This window comes from Dermacentor variabilis, chromosome 9, assembly GCF_050947875.1.
Source record: "Dermacentor variabilis isolate Ectoservices chromosome 9, ASM5094787v1, whole genome shotgun sequence".
Taxonomy (NCBI): domain Eukaryota; kingdom Metazoa; phylum Arthropoda; class Arachnida; order Ixodida; family Ixodidae; genus Dermacentor; species Dermacentor variabilis.
The window spans coordinates 85,986,045-86,001,748 of NC_134576.1; the positions used below are offsets into that span (position 1 = coordinate 85,986,045).

General features: G+C 47.5%; 1 protein-coding gene across 10 annotated transcripts in view; it reads left to right on the top strand.

Moving 5' to 3' along the window:
- The window catches only part of axo (axotactin), a 206,452-nt gene that overhangs the window by 98,936 nt on the left and 91,812 nt on the right, over positions 1 to 15,704 (top strand). For 9 of the 10 annotated variants that reach the window (XM_075668602.1, XM_075668604.1, XM_075668597.1 and 6 more), the window contains one exon: positions 13,331 to 13,386. The exons of the other annotated variant lie outside the window; for it this stretch is intronic. The gene's annotated coding sequence lies outside the window, so the exon portion shown is untranslated. The remainder of the gene's footprint in view (positions 1 to 13,330; positions 13,387 to 15,704) is intronic. 10 annotated transcript variants of the gene reach the window in all.

A 15,704-nucleotide genomic window follows, 5' to 3' on the forward strand; every position in this document is an offset into this window, starting at 1 on the left:
ACTGACTTTCGGTCCGCCCTCATACGCGAACTATTCAGCTGGCTAAACAGCTCTTGCTCTCGGTTATCTATTGACCTGATAATCAATATCGGTATACCGACATGCGGTGGACTTAACGTGTATATATGCGCGTCCATGAGTGTATACATGCAGTGTTTGGGCCGCACCACTGTGTTGCATCATCTCACCTCTCACCCAAAGCCTGGAGTAGCGCGCTGGGCCGTCATTCAATTCTAACATATACAGCTTATCGCTAAGTTCAGCATCTCTATCTCTGAGCAAGGGTCCGACAGCTAAATCTAACTGATATATAAAATAATATAACAACAAAGAAAGTTTATAACTACAGTGGAAGAAGAGGAGCGCCTTGAGGGTATGATTTTTCCGGCCGCCACATAGATATTAAGAACGAAAGGAACGGAGAACATGGGCGAGAACAAGGCTCGTATTAAAAAGAAAAACGTTCCTAAGTGAGAGATGTTCGTAAGAGTACATGCCAAATAGACGTGACGTTGTACTTAAATATCAGTCAATCGCAGACAGCTCTGACGAACGGAAAGCTTTGCTTATTCGATCCCGGACGTGTGAAAGCGAAAGCGCAATCTAACAACATTAACGGTTAGAGTAAACAAAGCAGCTGCTTGCCGCTTCAGGCCTTCTGTGCTTATTTCAACCGACAAAAGCGTGCAGTTGACTTGGTCCTTTCTTTCTCTTCTTTTTTTTCTCTCTCTTTGTCTTCCTCGCATTAACCGAGCTGACTACATGGCGTGTCGCCTACGTTGCACCTTTTTCTTGCTGCAACCGGAACGGGGCCGCATCATCCCAGGGATTCATCAAACACCACGGCCTTGGCTTAGAATCATCGGCGTGACGCGCTAACCGACGTCGCTTACACGCGGCAGAGGTGGCCGACTGACGGCTTCCCTGCGCGCTTGAGTTGCCGTGCGCCGCCGTCAATTCGATTTAGTTGCGTGCACTGCATGCCCCGTCCGAGTTACAGCAGCGGTTCTCAAATCAGCGGCGCGTGGGAGATTAGGTCGCTACGCCCGCGTACATCTGTAGGAATAACTTCTCTTGCATCACCATTCATCATCATTCATCATCAGCCATCGCGAGAGGTTCGAGGAATAACTACCCGTTGATTTCACCACCTTATCGTTCTTCTTGACTGGCGTTCCTCCGCTATTTCGAAAGGAAGAGAACGTCTGCGGGATCCCTGCAGACATCTTCTATCATATCCTCGCCTATGTTCTACGCTTCTTCGACAGTCGATTCCTCCAGGACTGCTCGTGTATAGGGAGCCGATTGAATACTGTGGTTAGGTAAAAATATAATACTAACTACGCTAAGCGTGCCCTGGAATCCCAGCTGAGAAGAATTAGCTGTGGCGATTCGTCGTAATGTCGTGAGTGAAAGATCGCAGGCTTTGTAGGATATCTATAACAGGAGGTGCTGAGCCACGTTTCTTATATTTATGTGAATCTAGAAGTGTATGTTTCGAAGCGTTTTTCGCGTCTGGGAATAAATTATGTTTTGTCGTCGTTATCGTCACCGCAGTCAGCCAACAACAGACAGGCAACGAATCACAACGGAGAAATGGTGTCTCGCCTGACATCGTTCTTTACTGGCGTTTTCCCCACTCGTTGGTACGAGAACGGGGGTTATAGAATTCCTGCAGATCTTTTCTAGTATCCTAGAGTGAGGAGTACTAAAAAGGGAGGGAAATGCGGGGAGGCTAGCCAGTGTAAGTACTGGCTGGTTACCCTGTGGTGGGGAAAAGGGTAAACGAAATAAAGGGCGATAGAAGGAGTCAGAGAGAGAAACAAGGAAACGAGCCTAGCAAGATAGAAGTCCGGTTTGCTACCGTGCACGGGGGAGATGGAGGTGGGATGATGGACTAAGATAAGAAAGAAGAAAGCGAAGACAGATAAGTCTCATCGGTAGTAATCGCAGGGTGGTTACAATATACTTTTCAGGTCCGTTGATTTAAAAAAAAAAAGGAAAAAGGAAGTGATGATAGCACGCATAGCTTTCTGGGTTGATGATGGACGGTACCAAGCACCCAAAATCTATTGTCTCTGTAAAGGGTCGAACGTCCGATTGACTGAGTGCGCTCTGACGATGCTGACGGTGTGCGTCAAGGTGGGCGCAGTGTGTCAGAGGAGGCGCTCGATGGTCTCCTCACTGTCACAGTGGTCACAATGAATAGCTGACTTTCCTAAATATATGGGGCCTAAGCTCCCCTACGCCTTTGTTATGTAATGCTTCCACGTCTCTCGCTATCTCCTACAAGTCTGACTTTGTTACCTTCGTAATCTAGGAAGATACGTCATGAAGGTAGATTAAGTTCTGCGAATATCTCGTTAAGGCGATTATCGAAGTGAATAGGAACTATTGTGAAACGTCCTCTCCGAAATATTGTTGTTTAGTTTGACTGCAACTTTCGTGTAAGGGATGAAAGCTTTCTTTCGGGAAGGATGTAAATATTCATTTTATCCACAATGGGGGATAAGATTATGCAGCAGGCTCTGCGATGTATACAAATAAGAAGCGCTATTTTTTAACAACGGATCTTGCAATACAGCGAGTGCATATGGTATAGTGATCACGTGCCGCTTTCTTGAACAGAGACGTACAGTTTTAACAACAAACTTGGAGGTCTTTGATAATATTGTGGTTTCTCGAGGGCAAAATTTCGCGTTTCATTTTATCGCCAGTGTACAACGTGAGTAAAGAAAACGATGTAGAAGAACAATAGGATGGCGCAAAAAAAGAAATCCGGCAGATCCCGCGCCTTATGAGAATCGATGTTATGCGAAGAAGTGGGCGGGGAGCCTACAAAGTTAACGAAACGACCATGAAAGCACCAAGACGTGGGCGGCTGTTTCACGACCTACATGACACGCATGTCATGATACTCATGTCGTGACCGATCACTTGTGTTCGTCATACACTCTTGTCATAATGTGCCAATTTTGGTGCACACCAACTTAGCGAAACCACCACGAGAGCACCAAGACGTAGGCGGCTAGATACATAAACACTGTCTAAGTGGCAAATGTTCGCCAAGAAATGCATCGCATTTAAAAGGTTTTGTGTGACATTCATTTATTTGTTTAGTTATTTCAGAAGTACTGCAAGCCCCGAACAGGCCATGAGCAGGAGTGAGTAATTGAGTGAAAAAAAAAAATCGTGACAAGATTCTTTAGGTACAACCCGCAACTGCCTCGAATAATGAACCCGGCATGCAAATGAACGTGCGGAACAATTCGGATGTGCAAAAACCAGCAGCGCGTGCTATCGAAGACGTATAAATCATTGCTGAGCACGATGTGCCGTACAAGCACTGAATGCCGTAGCTTTTGCGTACACACATACCCACAGCATGACATCTCTTTCTATATGCGAGCTCTTTCAGTTTTTCCGCTGCTACGCAGTTTACGAGGTTGTTATTCTGTCCCGTGCCAGTAGCCCAGAACGTATCGGTTTATTTATGCGGGAGTATACAAACTCAAGTATAATACACAACCGATTAAGCACTATTCTCTTGTGCATGTTAAGCTATTTTGGAAGCTCAGAAGCGCAAGATTCTCTTGAAGGTACAAGCTCCATGCAGAGCCTAAAGCAGCGCCGGTTTAACATTTAATCTTCTCTTTCGCCTACTGGGAAGGCCAGAAAGGCCGTCTCTAATAACAGACCGCAGTTTTGAACTACTTGCCGTGCTCGTGACATTTCATTGAGAAGCATGTTGCGACAAGTGGTACAACTGAGTGTCGGTACATGTGTGATGACCCAGCGCTTCTGCTCAGACGGCGCATAAGCGAAGGTATTGGCAGGCTCTATTGTTAATTAATCGTCCTCGTCATGATTCTTAGCATTGTCCATGTCTGAAATTTGCTCTTACAAACAATTCAAGCGCACGATTTTTTCGTGAATACGAGCCCAGAACTGCTTGTGGTGTCCCGTCTTCTTGCTATCTCATGCATTTTGGGCTGTTTTAAATCTCTCGGTTACGCTTCGCCAAATAATCCTAATATCGTTATCATAGCAATAAACATCATCGTGAATGGTTTGGTTTACTGTACTACAAAAACAACACTTCGGCCGCAGTTCCTGAATCGCTTAGATAATATGATTACACCGATTGATTCCGTGCAGCGTCCAACTGTGTATGCATGCATTCCTTCAGCAGCCATAGCATATCAACCAGCAGTTATCTCTCGGACGGATTACGTCTTTTGTCCGAGCCATATTTTACTCTGGCTGTTTTTGGTGGATCCTGGTTATGCTTTGCGAGACATGGTATCGAAACTTTACCGAAATTCAGTTACGTCTTCTGGTGTATTTATTGAAAATTGACTCACGTCTGGCACGCTTTTCTTGTTGACTACTTCAACCATGCTGAACTAGTATGCTCAAGTGTGTTCATATCGATTATCGGTGGAAATGGTCTTGTGGAGAAACTATTTTTATCAAACTGGTTGTCGCCGTACCTCGGCAGACTGCGTTTCACTTTATCAGCGGAGTCCGTGTAAATCGCTATTCTCCGAGAACTTGGCTGAAAACACCCAAATCCCCAGAGAAATAGGGGAGAAGATCGTGGTCGCCCCTTTGCCCCGCAACGTTCATCCCGTTCACAACGGAGGTCGTCGCAAGGCAAGAGCATTGAATATACTAAAGCAAAGAAACAAGGACAAGATCGAAGCAAGCTTCGTGGACGCAGCTGCATACCGAGACGGCAAGGCTTTTGCGGTTTCCGTCGTGGACACACTGGGTGAAGTCATGAACTGTGTTTCCGTCCGGACGACGAACCCAGAGGTGGCCGAGCAAGTGGCCATTGCACTCGCCATGCAAGACAGTCGGAGAGAAAGGGTGTATAGCGATTCTAAAGTGGCCGTCAGTGCATTCCAGAAAGGACGGGTAGCCCGGCAGGCAATTCAAATTCTGAAAGGCGCCAAACACGGCAACACCTCCATACACTCGATTCTTTGGTTCCCTGCACCCGTCGGGGCGATTGAGGGGGTTCCTCTGAACCTCAACGAGTCTGCCCACGAGGCTGCGCGGTGCTTTACCGACCGCGCTGCCCTCGGTTCGGGCGACTCTCTCCCCGGACACAGAGACGCTCCTATCACGCACAACGAAATCACTAAATTCTTTTACTTAGAGAGAAGGGTTTTCCCGTCGCCTCACTCCAAGCTAAGCAGGCCGCAGGCGGTAACACTCAGACTCCTGCAAACTAACTCCTACCCAAATCCGGCGTCCCTTAATAGCATATATCCCGAGATTTATCCGAATTGTTCTTGAGTGGCCTGTGGTGAGGTAGCTACGTTGCCTCATATGCTCTGGGAGTGCGGGTCGCTGGGCCCGAAGTTCACCAAGGAAGAGTGGGACGCGCTCCTGCGAGGTCCCGTCTTTGAGGACCAAATCCTGGCCGTCCAGCGCGCCCGCGATCGGGCCGGCAGACTAGATCGGTCAGTCCCGTCGTGGGACTAGCCGGGTGCGTGTTTTATCGCGTTTTGCTGGACCAAATAAAAGCTTATTTACTCACTCACTCTGGGCTAAAAATGCTAAATAAGTTTGGCATTTGTCCTGCCGTGGAATTTTGTACACTATAGTATTTTCGTGTACCCAGAATTCCAATGTCGGAACTGTTGGCATAAATAAACTAAAATTTGTTGACGACCATATATATATATATATATATATATATATATATAGTCAGTCATATCAGAAGAAGCCAACAAACACTGACATCAAGAACAACATAGGACAAATTACTTGTGCCTAACAAGTGAAATAAAGATACGATAAATTGATGGAAATGAAAGTGGATGAAAAAACAACTTGCCCCAGGTGGGGAACGGTCCCACAACCTTCGCATTTCGCTTGCGGTGCTCTGCTAATTGAGCTACCGCGGCGTCGTTTCCCCGTCCACTTTCTTGCGTATTTATGCTTCCTAGTAGAACTCTGGGAGTGTTAGCCAGCGCCACCACTCACAAACATTGGCGGCGCATGTGCAACATCCTTGCTGCCGCAGGCGTCCTGAGAACGTGATCTTTTTGGGTGAAGGCAACCGGTCAGTAAACCCACACAAGCTACCTGAAGGCATCAATGTTGCCGGATTCGAGAACCTCGTCATGTAATTAACGAGAAGAAAGGAGGTTAACTGAGAGACCCGATTTTCATTAGTCATATCATAAGAAGCCAACACACACTGATACCAAGGACAACATAGGGGAAATTACTTGTGCGAACGATAAATCAATGGCAATGAACATGAAAGTGCATGAAAAAACTGGTTGCCGCAGGCAGGGAACGATCCCACTACCTTCGCATTTGCGAGGGTTGTCGGATCATTGTGCATATATATATATATATATATATATATATATATATATATATATATATATATATATATATATATATATATATATATATATATACACATACATACATACATACAGAGATGCATCAAAGAGGGCACGTGGTATTGACGGTTGCTCCGGTTGGTCTGGCTGTTTGGTGTGCACCATAGAGAGAGCGTGATCTCCTGTGCAAGCACTCGAAGTCTACTAGCTGCGTCGAAGCATGAAAGTGGTATGGCGTCTTCTTGTGCGTCTTCAAGAGCTGCCCGAGCGGCATTATCGGCGACTTCGTTTCCTATGACGGCGCAGTGACTTGGCAGCCTCTGAAACGTCACGTGGTGCCCTTTCTCCTGTGATGTATGGAGTAGGCATCTAATATCGAATACGAGCTGTTCGAATGGCTCGCGACGCAGAACTGATAGCACAGATTGGACGGCTGCCTTTGAGTCGCTGAAGATTGACCATTGTCGAGGTGGCTCCCGATTGACGAAACGAAGTGCAGCGCGCAGAGCAGCTAGTTCAGCACATGTCGATGTTGTTGGCTGGTCAGTCCTAAAGCTGATGGTAATAGCTATTGCTGGGACAACCACAGCACCGGACGAACACTGGATGTTTGTGGAACCATCAGTATAAATGTGTTCACTGTTCGCGTACCTCTTGTGCAGAAGAAGCAGAGACAGTTCAGACTTTTTCCCGATTCCTGGTACACTGAGATGGACTGTGGGGCTGATAAGACACCAAGGGGGTATCGAAGGTGTAGATATAAATATATATATTGTTAATACGTGTCCCGAAATTACACAGTGGGTTATTTATGAGGCAGTCCGTAGGGAAGGGCTCCGGAGATTAATTTTGCCACCTGGTGTGTTTATTAACGAGCTCCTAAATCGGGGTACACATGCTTTTTCGCGTTCCAGCCCTGTCGGAAAGCGGCCGCCGCGGCCTGGATCGCACCTACGACAATCGTGGTCACATGCTCCGCGCGGCATAGCCACTGAGCTAGGGGGACGGCTATTGTGCACTGTTGTGCACTTTTCCCCGTGGGGGCACCGCAGTGAAATTCACATCGAGTGCCGAAGAAACGACAATATGACACAATTTAATCAGTGCGCGGGCTGCGAATGCTTTTTCCGATCGGGTGTACACTGTTACGAATTGCCAGCAGGGTTACAGTGACCTTCTGGCTTCTCCTGCAACACTGCGACGAGTCGCTTCGTGAAGCTAACAATTCGTCCCCCTCGGACAGACCTGCGGTGCCAGCAAGTCGAGACACGTTTGGCGAATCGAGTGCTGTTCGTCGGTTCACTGTCGCGGTCACGGACGAATGGGATCAAGAAACTCCTCGAGAAAGGTGTTCCACGGCATTTCCTCACTGACTTCGATAACCGCCACGGTCGTTTGACAGACGCTCCAGCTTGAGTCAAGCGTTGTATCCTGTCAAGTCAAGGCTTGTCCCCTGCTTTCTGTTCGTTCAGTGAAGAAAGTTGCCTGAGTGATTGTGTGAACCTTTGTCCTCAACGCGGCTCCTTCGACGACTTTGGACGCTCCGGTTGGACGAAGGTGGGACGGCAGAATTCCCTGGCCTAGGGATCTAGGGAGGACACAGGGGGTTTAAGCGAACTTTTTCGTCTCCTCAGTGCGCTTGACTTCAGTCATGCTAGACAGATGAGGCGTAACGTTCTTCACTATCCGTGTGGATATTGTAAATAAATCCAGTAATCCTCGTTCTCGATGAGAACATGTTCCTCCCTTCGGCAACGTCCTTAGCGTCGATGAGTCGGACGACGGCATGGACCAGCTACCCCTTTTTGACATGCCCGACGCCAGCTCTTGCAGCACGCGTGCGTTTACGGTGTACTCGCACGGACTGCGCCAGGTACTGCTGGTACTGCATCCAACTAGCAGCGCCGAGTGCGTACAGAGCGTGTCATCGCGGCTGCAGGCCGGCTGCTGCACACTGTGCGCCAGTGCCGGGAACGTCGTCGCGTATACCTATATCGCATGCACGGCCCTCGTCGTTGCCTGCCTGATCCGGTTTCACGCACGAGCGGACACCGATGCGATCGAGCGCGCCCGTCATCCCGGGTAACCGTCGTCGTCGTCGTCGTCGCCCGCCGCAACAGGGGCGCATCTGTGCGGGAGACCATATCTGGGCGCGTCTCTCGTACGTGTCACTGCGCTGCCACCCGCCGATTCGGCGAGCGATTATGAAGCTCTCGAACGAATACGCGTAGACGTCAGCAGAAGCACACAGAAATCAGCGAAGGTGCACCACTTGTATAGACGCGCGTTGCCAAGATTTACCGGATGTCAATCAACTACGTGGTTTCCGTTAATCACGAGGGTTACAGCCGCCTCGATCGATGGCTCTCGGTGGCTACGGCGTCGCGCTACATAGTAAACTCGAGGTGGCGGGTTCGATGCCTTCCGGCGGCGGCCGCATTTGGAAGGGGGGGGGGAAAGAAGAACGCTCGTGTACCTAAATTTAGGTGCAGAGAGAGAGAGAGAGAGAGAGAGAGAGAGAGAGAGATGAATTTAGCTGCATTTAGAGAACCCCCCGCTGGTAGAAATCAATGCGGAGCGCTCCGCTAAGGCTTTTCTCATAGCCCGAGCGTCGTTTTAATTGGCACGTTAAACATCGGAACGAAATCGAATTTGTGGCGCGCCTACCGTCCTGAAACTGGCGCGCTGGTTTATCAGGGCCGTCCTGTATATGGGGGCGCTCCGAAGAGATTTTGACCAATTGGGAACCACCTAAAGCAAAGTGCACGAATGCTCATGCGTTCCGCCCCTGTCTGCCGGTAACCGAACCCACCACCTTGAGATCAGCAACTCAACGCTACACGGCTGCTCAGTCACCCAAACCATCACCCTTTTAAGGTGTGGTAACCATGGCAACCAATGCCACCGCATCGACCTTAGTAATGGTGATCGCGGTTTCATATAACACGGCTCTGTGAATTCTACAGGCGCTAATTTCGTACTGGACAGCGCTTTCATCCTGTGCTTGCAGACAATGAAGGGGAGTGGTTCCTCTCAAGCACCTGTATTGTAAATTCAATATCGATTTTAATGTATAATTAATTAAGTAGTTAATTATTGATTGTTCGTTAATTAGCGATGTGTTACAATTAGCATATGTGTAAGAATTTGTCGTGCTAGTAATGTCCGCCTCTTCGATTTCTAAAAAATTTCTCAAAAAACATAAATATGATCAGCCCGCATATTGCTTGACTACCGGTGCGACTTGCTGTAGAATCAATGTCGCGTAATTACTCGTATCTTCATTAAACATCATAATTCCTGATTTCTCTGTGCTAGTTGCTTAAGGTCTAGATCCGTCGCAGCATTGTCACTTATATTCGCAAGTCTCTGTAAATCGCGTGCATTAGTTGTCCGCTAGTAGCATTATATGTCGTGCGCATACATGATCAGGGGGCCTTTTTTTGCTCATTTAACACATTACGGATGTAAGATAGATCACAACCACCCGCCGTGGTGACGTAGTGGCTATGGCCTTGCGCGAATAAGCCCAAGGTCGCGGGCTCGAATTGCGGGCCCGTTTTCGACGGGGCTGAAAGGCAGGAACGCCCGTGTCCAGTGCATTGGGTGCACGTCAAAGAACCCCACGTGGTAAAAATTAATCCGTAGTCCCTCACTACGGCGTGCCTCATAATCAAACCGTGCCCTTGGCACGTATAAACCCGCCGTGGTTGCTCAGTGGCTATGGTGTTGGGCTGCTGAGCACGAGGTCGCGGGATCGAATCCCGGCCACGGCGGCCGCATTTCGATGGAGGCGAAATGCGAAAACACCCGTGTGCTTAGATTTAGGTGCACGTTAAAGAACCCCAGGTGGTCAAAATTTCCGGAGTCCCCCACTACGGCGTGCCTCATAATCAGAAAGTGGTTTTGGCACGTAAAACCCCAAATATTATTATTGGCACGTATAACCCCAGAAAATTAGTAGATGAAAACCAAATCCATTCATTTCCAGTCGTATTTCTGTGACCTTAACGTAAATCATCATCAATATAAAGTGTGAAGAGTGGACAGCAGCGCCATCTTTTGAATATAGTAGTCACTGCGCAGCAGTAACTGCACACGGTGACTCGCGAGGAAATGTATCGTAACATGGCATTCTGAGCGAACACTTGGATGTATCGGATATATAGAGCAATTGCTCTCCAGCAGATGCTCGTCGTAGGAACCACCAAGAAGTGTTACTGACGCGCAGTGACCGTTTCAGGCAAAAGGCAAACGCTGCCTTGCACGATCAGTTCAGCCGAGGAAAAGCTTCACGATTAGAGTCGCTTCTAAACATTTGGGTGAAACTATAGGCTGGAGTGGTGGGAGCGGAGCTGGAGGCCGAGTTCATGAGACGTGGTTGCGATGTCGTGAAAAGTTTTCATCCGACGGGACAGGTGGGTCACGTTGTTATTGCGTGGCCGTGAAAATAAATATATCTTTTTTTATCGACCGAATGCTGTAACACGGGAGCGGGAATTTTTTTGCTGCTTCTAATTAGAAGCTTAGCCTCGTGTAAAGCATCTCGGTCAAGGCGGCTCAGCGGCTGTTTCGTTCTGCTGCTGAAGCGCGAGATTGAAGGCTTGTTTTTTTGTTCGTTTGTTAGCGTGCACTTTGCACGTGTTAGCGCGTGCGATCACGTTCGCGGGCTCGCAAGCCGTTCGTGTACGTGACTGCATGAGCTTCATGTCTGAAGCGTTAATCCTGGGGTTGACCAACCCGGTGACTGTCTGCCCCTCTATATAACACAACCATAAGCCGCAACAGCAAAGATAAATAAAAAAAGCGCTATATTTCCCTGGTTGCATCAACGTATTTATTGTTTCTTTATTTTTTTCCCCCTACGATTCGCGTAATTCTTGCGTAACTCAATTGAAAAGTAAGAAAAGAAAAGAAGACTGTTGTTTCGGTTAGTGTTCGTCTTCTCGATCTTTCTTTTTCCTCTCAGGACCGTACACTCCAATTTCGTAACTTGCCTGCCTGCCCGCATTTTTTTTTTTACTGGATTATGCTGCGTCAGGACGGAAGCGGCACATTCGTCGTTGCACAACCTGAGCATGGAGAGGTTGCGTCATTTTGCGACGTGCTATACACCGCTGCATACCTATACGGCGTGCCGCAGGCATAAAATATTCGTGCGTGTACGGTCTGCTGCATCTGCAAAGGTTACGAGGCAGCTCGGACATTATCTACCGTTGAAGCTGCAAAACAGCAAAATCGCTCGGGAGGAACCTGCCAAGCCGCCCAGGGTGTGGTTATCAAAGGGCGTTGGTTTCTATAGGTATACGCTGCCTTTCGACATATCTACTGCCGGCGTTGCACTTTTTGACGTTTCCTTTTTTTTTACATTCTTAGGACCAGAGATAAGTTCCGGAGTACAGGTTGCTCGTTCTGTAATATTGCTGTGAGAGAGTGACCTAATTAGAGGACGAGTAATTAATACTCTCAGAGTTAATTTACGTAAGTGAGTCTCAGTGTGCATAGCCTGATGATCCTTTGTGGGCGCTTATCTCACGCGCGACTGTCACTTATTGATGTTCTACAGGAACAGCAAGACACGCCAGAAGAAAATGAGCACTCCTTTTATGTGAACCCGCGGCGAGATCCGGTCTGTCGAGCTACAAATGCTACGTTTCACGATTTGGAAAATTTCGAAAGCGTGAAATGTGACTAACTTAGCAGAAAATTTTCTAGCAGTAGCAGCGTGCGCAAACACACAAAGAGAGCGGCGGTTAAGTGTGTCGTTCTTGACAACGCAAGGACAGCCGTACACATTATCACCGCTAGCCGATTGTTCATTTGGGAAAGGCAGTACCAGATACCTGACGCGAAAGTTCACTGTTGCATTATACTATACCAAGTGCCGCTTTGTGAGCATGCGTGATCCCTATGTCGTAGCGTGACAACAGTGAATTTGCTCACTCGATTGATTGCTCGACAAGACAAGAAAAAAAAATTAATGTGCTGCTACTTTTCATTACTGGAGCAATGGCGCATTACCAATGCGCGACCCCGTCGGCCGTAACCACCTGATTATTGTCCAGTGCCTCATTTGGAGTTTGTGTCGTGTACCTGTTACGTCATCACGTCATCAACAACGCATCGGGGTAGTATCGTAGCGTTTGGAAAGTTCTGGGTAACGTTTACTGCTTCAGCGGGTGCTTTTACGACTGGTTGGAGCATGCCGCACTGCCTTGCTAATATGAGCCGTCGCGACTTATTGTATAGTAATACATGTTTTACCGTTTATGCAAATGTTGAAATTAGAAGAAGGGGTAATTTGAAAATGATAATTTGTTCTGTAAATATGGCAGGGCAAGGGAAGGAAAACAGAAATAAGTCGTTTATTTCCTTGGTTATCCAGTATATTCTTAGGGTATGTGTCACGCATAAAACACTTCATCAGAGCGCGTCTTCGCAAAAATTTATGCTACTGTGCTTGTTTTGCGAAAATGCCCGCGTTTCAACGCGTTCAACGACGCATAGACTTCCTTCATAGGCCACTTCTACAGGCAGTATGACACGATGGGCCCATGCTGAAGGCAGGAAAGTCTTTTCCTCCTTTTACAAGCAGCTTTTTTTCTATTTTTTGCGATGAAGTCGAGCACCAACTTGGTGAAACCACTTCGAGGTTGTCTAACAAGAACCAAGTCGCTGTCTTACGAGTGCTTCAACTATACCACGACAAAGCGCAAAGCTAACAACACCCGTTGCCTCTGGGCCCCGGACTGTCACTCACACGCCTCTGTGCGCTCTTCTGCTTCAATTCATCATTCGGCGCTAAGCAGTGGGCCAAGGCTTTCGCGACGCTCGTGTGACTTTTTCTCGTGACCGCCATAGATCTCCGCGTCCCAGTTTAGGTGGTTGATTGGCCGTGATCTGGTAGGGTCAGCCAAGAGCGGCCGGGGAGCTGAAACTTACGTTGCGCTTATTCATTTCAGGAGGAACTATGACGTAGTTCACTCGGAAAACCAGGCGCCACGCTTGCTGCCCATCGGTGAGCCCCGCTTCTTGAATTTCTTTTCCAATTTGCCTCGTAAAATAGTTTACATCCTTAAATACGAATAAGGGTGTAAATTATTTTACAGCGTATGCGACATCTTTACTAGCAAGCGTTTGCAATCGGTAGTGGCCGATCAAGAGATGGCCCAGCGCGAAGCCAACGTTTCTACAACGGAACTTGCCTTCATGAGGCCTTGACGAAGACAAGCCGGTTTGTCAGAACGTTGGCTCGATCCCAAGGCATCCCTTGCTATAAACTAAGACGAAAACGAGCGAAAGAAACTTATGCGCGAAAAGAAAGACAAACAAAAACGAGGAACCATATTCGCGAAACGTTACTACGCTATAAAAGTGTCCGTAGGATGAAATTCCGGCCAATCTTGATGCTGGACATATATCGAAGAAGGCCGGCCAATGGCAAAAGAGAACTTACGAACGAAAATCTTTGTGAATTCGGCCCCAGGAGTACACAGGGCGAATGCAGGACGCATTATTACCAGTGTTCCTCCTGTGTGTTCCTTGTTTCTTGCGCGTGCGCCTTTCTTTGCTTTTTTTTGCCTTAGTTGATCACGTACCGACTCGCCCAGGCCTACTTAGCCTTGTTGCATTCCTCGTTCAAAGACTGGGCCCCGTATTCACTAACAGTTCTTACGCTGAAATCGGTCGTAAGAGAAAAATTCTAGTCAGTCCTGGCGCTGCGCATATTGCTAGCGTATGCGACCGACCAGCAGACCAAAGCGCTTACTAAATAAAAGCTTTGTGCATCGGACCCTACTTTATCGCTTCAAGTCTCCCCCTTCCTGTGTTCCTGTGTAACACTGTCCTGCTTGCACAAAAGTTTCGGTAATGCATCGGCTTGCCAGTAAAGCTTTATACTGATGCGCCATTTGTACACTGCACTCGCAAAACACAACGATGTGGTGCCTATATGCTTGATTGAGGCGTTATCTTGCAAACTGTAGGGTCACAAGATTGAATCTCAATCGATGCAGATCGAACTGCTCGCAGTGCAATGGAAAAAAAAAAGAAAGAAAAAGATGTTTGTGCTTATATTTGTGGCGCGTGAATAAAACTTAAAGCTGTCGGAAAGTGCCTAGAGAGAGGAACCTTAATGAAAGAACCGTGGAGGGGTCGGCCTGAGTAATGTGACCTCGTATAGCCTGGCTACTCCGCGGAACAAACCCGGGGTCACCCTGGCGGTTTCGACGAGTATGTCACCCGCAGTGTGTTGGTACTTGCGAGCCTCCAAATGAGACGAAATTAATTAACGCAATGGAAATGTGCTCAGAAAAGCATAAATACTAGTGTCCGCACTCATTTAAGAAATTGGGCGCGATGTCTGAAATGATATACGAGTTTCCTCCATTTTGTTCTGCTCGATCATTTTCTAAGTATCTTGGGCCGTGTAAGGTGTCACGCGTCTCTCTCGCCCTCGAGTTTCGTTAATTAACGATGGAGAGAAAAAGCGATAAAAGTTAAGAAAGGTAACCATTGTTACTTCCGGTTGCATTTCCTACACTGAGTGATGGGGAAACACAGCACAAGAAATTGGGGAGACGAAGAAGGCGCAGGCGCTTGGCGAAGATTTACATGCAGAATAACAACCATATCGTCTAGAAGATCGCATTTTTTTCCCTCTACTCTCACCCCTCTATTTTCATTATTTCGCCCTTTCCATTAAACGTAACAGTTTACTTTCCATACGGTTTCTTCGGCTTCATTGTCTGCTTTCTTCGTGTGGTTTTAATTAGAAAAAAATAACCTCGGATTTGCCGGCTCCTAATTTGTTGAGGTATTACGCGATCGCCTGTGGTTAAAACGGTGTCCCACATTTACCGCCACGTCCGGGTGAGTGGCGCTGGCTAACACTCCCAGGGGCTAATCTATAGCACACGTGCAGAAATACCCTAGGAAGTAGACGGGAGAACAACCCCCGCTGTAGCTTAACGGGAAGCACTACACTTATAACACGAGAGATGTAGGTTCAGCTCTAAGCCTCGATGAGTTGTCTTGTCGGCCAGTTTAATTTCTATTTTCCTGACTGTTTCTGCATCTCAGTTAAACGTTTATGAGGTCGAGTTTATTTCTCACAAATGTGAGGAGCCCGTGGTGTGATGAGGTGGGTGAGGAAAAAAAAAAAAGCTACATTAAGTCAGCTTGACTGACCCCACCCTCCCATAAAGGCAGAGTGCACAAACGGTAGGCGATTTGGGTACCTAGCAGAAATAAACTCAGCAAAAGATACACAACAAAAAAATTTGCATATATACACATACCAGTAGGAGTGTGCGAATAGTGATTTTTGTGACCCAA